Genomic DNA, 6726 nt, shown 5'->3' with positions numbered 1-6726 from the left:
CAGATACGGACCGCCGTCGCTCCAAGTTAACTTCTTCAGACGGAGACTTACTGGAGTATTAGGGCGCGCAGTATCTTTCTGTGTCGCGCAGGAAAAGATAAATGAAAAATTGAACAATGAAAGCATAAAAGCAGTCGACGAGGGATTGTTCTGCAACAGGAGGATGCCCTTAAAACCCTACTGTACGTGCATGTGTGTGCGTGCTTACAGTGTAGCTTTCTACATTTCCCTCGTGGAGTCGCTTTGTAGTTTTTTTTTTCATTCCTCCATAGTGCACTCCTATTGCCAATTAGCTGACAGTTGTTTTATTATTCTTTTTCAAAACCTCAACCCTAAAAAGTGAAAGAGAGAAAGGAGGTGAAAAAAAAAAAAACTCAGCTTATTATAACAGCAGAGCATCGCCTCTGCACCTCGCACCCCGCGTCGTAAAACCTCGGGAGGTTCACTCAGAATAGCTCAATGATCAAAAGGCATGAAAATGACATGTTATTTACACTGCTTTGGTATGGAGTTTTGGAGGGGGGGTGGCCAAATACTTGGAGCGTTAGGGGTGGAAAACATGTCAAAATGTGGCAGGGCTTCATGAACAATTAATTTTTCCTCTATACATGTTTGTCAGTCAAGCATATGTGTTGTGTTCAGAGCAAGTGAGTGTTAACGATTTGCTGGGGAAAACAATGGCGTCACAGCCTTTGACCCCCGGAAGAATCCAAAGTCCTCCCCGTGTCACATCGCTGCTCTTACAAAGCCATCAGTGCTGTAAAATGAAATGAACTCAGGGGTTATATTAGAAAACAAATGAAGGCATAATGTTTGGCTCCTGCTGCTCATTAAAGGAGACTCAGCCAAATCGTGTTAGACTCTCAACAAACAAACGAATGAAACTGAAGCAGCATGGTGAGAGTTTGAAGGCATAAACATTTTATTTTGGGGGTGTCATACAAGTCAAAAGCAGGTCTGCTCTTCCTGTTTGCTCTGGTGGTCTCCTCTAAAGTTCAGGTCATAAAATTTTAAATTGCTCTCTTTGATTTAGACTCTAGACACACCATTACAGAAAATACTAGATTTGGGGCAACACTGCCACGTAGGTGTGAGTTGATAATACAGTACACTGTCTTCATTCACATCTTTCCTATACTATAAAATAAACTCAAGCTTCTACTTACCAAATATCCATCCATCCATCCATTATCTATACCGCCTATCCCTTTCGGGGTTGCGGGGGGCTGGAGCCTATCCCAGCTACAATGGGCGAGAGGCGGGGTACACCCTGAACCGGTCGCCAGCCGATTGCAGGGCCACATGCAATGACAAACAAACATTCACACTCACATTCACACCTACGGACAATTTAGAGTCATCAATTAACCTAATGAGCATGTTTTTGGTCTGTGGGAGGAAGCCGGAGTACCCGGAGAGAACCCACGCATGCACGGGAAGAACATGCAAACTTCACACAGAAAGGCCCCGCCTGACCCGGGGATCGAACCGGCAACCTTCTTGCTGTGAGGCACGCACACTACCTGCTGCGCCACCGTGCAGCCCACTTACCAAATATCAAATATTAGAAACCAAAACAGCTGTCAAAACCCAAACTTTTCAAACTGTTTCTGTCTGAGCTCCTGCCTCTAATGTCACTTCATATATCAGTATGTGCACCGTCCCTCTCTACTGCTGAGCTACATTCAAGAAACACAAACCTCCTTAATTTCTTCCATAAATGACACATAAACGCCACTCTTACTGTGTACAATACTGCCCAAAAACCTAAACATCACATTTGGAGTCAGTAAACATTGAACGATGTCATAAATTACACCAGTGGCACCACAAACCTCAGCGCTAGTTTAAGCCTTAAGTTGCTTTATTTCTAAGGAAAAATGCTATTGCTAAAAGCCTAAATTTACAACTGGTAAATGATGTAAAAACACTGAAAATCACTGTGCCCTGTGTACTATATACGACGTAGCAGCCGACATCATTTTCGTATCATCACCTTTTAAGTTAATACGGCAGAGTTGTTAGCAAACAGTTGCTTATTTCCAGCAGTTAGAGCAACATCAGCCTCCATTCGGATCTTTCATTTGTAGCTCTGTTCTTGTGTTTCTGCCAACTCCTGAGGGAAATATGTGCTTCCTTAGCTGCTAACTGCTCCACTGTGTTGACCAGCTCCAGTAATTGATAACTGTGTGTTTGTGGTTTGGTGCTGAGCAGGTAGTGTACATGGGGGTTTCAGAGCCAAAAACAGCAATATGCTGCAGGTGATTTTCCACACCAGCCTGGTTTATGACCAGCGTGTTCCGCTTTAACCACAGAAACGACCTCACTGAATCTCCCTCCGTCTTGGCTGTCCTGCCGTCATCCAGCGTGCCCTCGGTGTTGATATCTGCCATAAGCGGCCGATGTGGGGGACGCAGCAATGACCTAAAAGAGTTGTGGGGTAAACACGAGTTAAGCCGGGCCAGTGTTTACACGCAGCGCAGCGGTTTGTTGCAACACGAGTCCCCTGGGAGTCCTGAGAACAGCCGGGCCGAGCAGTAAACAAGAAGCGAGGGGATCTTGGGAAAATAAGCTGATAAACTGAGGTCACATCCGTCCACCTTTTGTGATTCAGAATTAGGAAGATGCATCGGTTATCAGCACTTGGTGTGGGTGCTCCACTTAAAACGAACAGCGTCTGGGTTAGATGGAATGAAGAGCAGATGGTGCTCACCGCCACACACAGCACCCTACACATACAGAGAGAGTAAAATGTAGAAATACTATCAAGGAATATCATTGACGAGAACAGGGATTCAAGCCTGCAGGACCCACTGACGGAAAATAATGACATTGCAATGTTCTGATCCCATCATAACTCAAAATAGAGGTCTCATGTGCTGCAGTGTTAGCAAACGATGCAAACATGAACTTTAAATTAGATTTCAGAAACTTTTCTCATTATCTTCTTTTCATGTGCAAAGTTTTTGTGGACCTTTCAGGAACCCCATTTAACTGTGCTGTAATGTCTTAAATGTAAATTACCACCACTGTGTTGAGGCTATCTGGTTTTACACAATGAATGTTTTAATACTGCTTCAGTATTTTAGAGGCTTTTTGCTCTGGCGTGGCTTTGGATATATCGATGCACATTACAGCAGTGCATTCTAGGTAATATTTCAAGTTTCTGAGTTTGATAATTGGTGATTTTTGAAGCACTGAAGTAACTTCTTTTACTGCAATGATTTTAAGCCAAGTGTAAGCGTTTCATTCATGTGTTTATTATTATTTACAGCTTTATTTTGAAAGCTGCTAACCAGATGTAGTGTATGTATTATTGCTAAAGGTGCCTGAAAAAGTCACCTGCAGGGGTCCTGATCGAATGTCCGTATGCGATGAGTTGTGAGTGAGAATGTGTTGTGCATGCATGCATTTTGCTGTTTATAAATAGTCCAACACAAGTGATTGACAGGAAGACACATATGAGACATGACAAGAAACAACAAGACGGAAATACAGATACGATTCAGTCATTAACCTGAGTAAAACTGAGCAGATGCTTTCAGATTTAGATGCTCCGCTCACTGAAAACCTCAACACGCCTGCAGAAACCCTTCTGTGGTTCTGAGCCTCAGGTAGCTGTTAATTAACTCAACCCCTGAGGTCAAGATCTAAGTGCAGAGCACGCCGGGCTGCAGAGCGTCACGACATTTGACTCACGCTATCCGACGTCACCGCACCCGTCACGCGGGCAGAGGAAGCAGTCAGTACACTAGAGGAGATACGCCAAACCTGGGGTGCCAATGCGATAAAGCTGTGTTGACAGGAGGAAGAGGACGGTGGAGCATCCTGACAGGGTGATGGGCGTCAGCTCGTCAGAACACAACACTGTCAAGCCACCGCTGGTGCGTGGGCTTACATAACGATTGGTGCAGGTATTTTGACATGCATCATATGCCCCTAAGGAGTGAATGAATGGGACTTCTGGATGCCTGACATAACTCCTCGCACTCAGCAGCTCAAAAGTGGATGCTTCTGATTGGTTAGTGCAACGTCAGGTGTGTCACAAATTTAAAAAGTTTACTGCCAACTAATCGTTATTTCAGTAAATCTGCATCAGACACTTCGTTTGCATCCTCACTGATGCTCATCTCTACCTTCTATATCTGCTCCTACAGGTTATCGGTCGTTGCCTGTTTGCGAGACAAATCATATTGATTTGCAGTCGGCATTATTTTGCAATTATTAACTTTTCAACAATGAGCCCAACTTTACAGGCTGCAGGTTGTAATTGGATTTCGAGAGCGATGTGCTTGTGTGTGATTGTGCGCGTTGGTGAATTGGGAGTCGTGACAGTTCACATCTGTCTGTCTGCCTCTATCTCTGCCTCACACACAAAACCCTCTGTTTCTGTATCTGTCAGAGAATGCAGGGGGTCTGTACCAGTGTGTGTGCTCGTGCAAGGTGAGCGTGTGTGTGTGTGTGTGTGTGTGTGCGGAGGCAAGAGATATTTTTTTTGTGTATATCCAGGGCACATTGTCTGGACAGGGAAAATGAGAATGGATGGGATTGTAATTACTGAATGGAGATATCCACACAGTGTGAAATTAGAAAAGGCTCGGCGAAAACCTCCCACGGGCACAGCCGGTAAAGAGAGAGCAGTTGTCATGGTGATAGGTGAATTCAAACAGGGAAAGAGGTGTGAGGGAGTTTTTCCTTTGTGTGTGTGTGCGGGGTGGTTTGGGGTGTGTTTATGGATTTTTTTGTGAAAGAGGAGAGAAAAGTTGCTGTGACCTTGATGAAGACTCACAGGGTGTTGTGTTTTTCAGTTTTTCTGCACTCGAACGTGCAGCGAGTCTCACCTGAGCTGAGAGCGGAGGAGTTAGTCCCAAGGCCACCGTTTCGACGGGGGACGGGTCGTTCATGTGCCACCTCCGTCAAAAGCTCAGTTTTGTCTCCCAGCTTTTACAGATGCTTGAAAATGCGCCGATGTTGGTGAGCGCTCTCAGCAACATTTGCAGTATTCAGAAAGGCAGCTTTGCCCCCTCGGCTTCGCCTTTCAGGCTGCGCACAGGCTGCCCTGAGCTTCTGATTGGTGGAGCTGTTTGCTGCCACACGCAGCCTGGAAAACTTAAAAAACTAAACTTCATATTATCCCAAATATTTGAACTCAACACATCAAGCAAAGCTAAGTCAGCAAAGGGCAGCGCTCTCAACGCATGAACTGAACTTGACTAAAACCGCTGGTTTGGTCACCTCTTAAGGCACTTTCTGGAGCCAGCCTCAAGCGGAAGTTAGAGTCTAAAGTCTACCTGGATGTTGCACATGTATTATTGCTAAAGTGGCTGTGGAGCAGATGTAAAGCTGACTCTGGAGGGGCGGTCAGAGCGTTCGAAGCGACGGTCCACTGACTGAGCGTCTGTGTGGGATGAACTGAGAGAGAGAAGAACTTGTTTTGCTTTTGCCTTTCGCATTTTTGTCTTTGCTCCTGACTTCATTGTGTCACCCCAGTTTTGAGAAAAACACTTCAAGCTGTATCCTTGGTAACTTAAAGTGCTGAAAAAACAGTGCTAGTGACTGTTATGTTGAATAAACACATACTTAGCAAATGAATTCATTGTCTTGTCAAAGATACTCAGGGTTAATTTAAGGACAGCACAGCATCCTGCTTCCAAATAAGACCAAGGAACCGCTCTGGCTTCAGGGACACACTCTGTTGCCAAAATACTACTGTATGTGCACTGTTTGAAATAAAAACGCTAGCCACTCTTAAAACATTACATGCTTGTATCCTCCGGGGTGTTCATACACTGTTGAAGTTGTTAAAGAAAAGCTCCCAGTCTTTTTTTTTCTTAACAAATTAATTTCCTCGCAAAAGTATTTTGGCAGTGTTACATTTTTCATGAAGTGAATGTTTTATTTTGGAGAAAAGCTAATCATTTACACCCATTTTTACTTTGAAAGCCAGGGTACAGTGCCAAATTGAAAGCTGAAGGAACATTTGCATGACTGTATCTAAAATTCTTAGTTGAAAACATTTTCCTCTCAGGCTGTTTAATCTGATTTCTTACTGCGCCATAATATCACATTGTGAAAAGTTTGGGCTTGTTTGCTCTCATGAGCTTTGCAACCTACTGCAGTCAGAAACCCACTGGGTGGTTTCTAGCATAAAGTGAAAAATCTGCTATTTCAATATTATTTCTGCATGTTGTTGTTTTAATGGATTTCTTTTCTGTGACTCATTTCGTTTGCAGTCAGATGTGTTGTCCCGTGTTGTTGGTTGGCGTTCAACGTGATGAATACTGTTGGTGTTTGGACAAAATGACTGTCAACAAGGTCACTTTGTCGCTGAGGAATATTCTTCACTGCAGCATCTCATCTTGTGAAAAATGGTCTTTGGACAGACACCTGCATCAGAAAGCAGCTTGTTTCAGGACTGTATCTGTATCAGTGTGTAAACCTGTAAACCCTCTATGAACCTTTGGAGTATCATTTAGACACACTGTGGCTCATTTGTCAAGGAAACCTAAATGTCCAGTTCCCAAAACTGGTTTATTAACCAGATTTTAGACTAACTTGAAATATCAAGATTTAGTACTGGTGAGCTCTACGTTTTGCAGTTGTTAGCATTAAAAATCTGTTGCAGTATATTTCCAGTACTATTGTACTGTGATTAATACTTTGCTGGCAAATAGGTTACTGTGGCAAATACAGGTTTATTATGCAACTTACAAAATATATAAGTTA

The sequence above is a fragment of the Chaetodon trifascialis genome, chromosome 11 (assembly GCF_039877785.1).
Source record: "Chaetodon trifascialis isolate fChaTrf1 chromosome 11, fChaTrf1.hap1, whole genome shotgun sequence".
Lineage (NCBI taxonomy): Eukaryota > Metazoa > Chordata > Actinopteri > Chaetodontiformes > Chaetodontidae > Chaetodon > Chaetodon trifascialis.
This window is presented reverse-complemented; position numbering follows the sequence as displayed.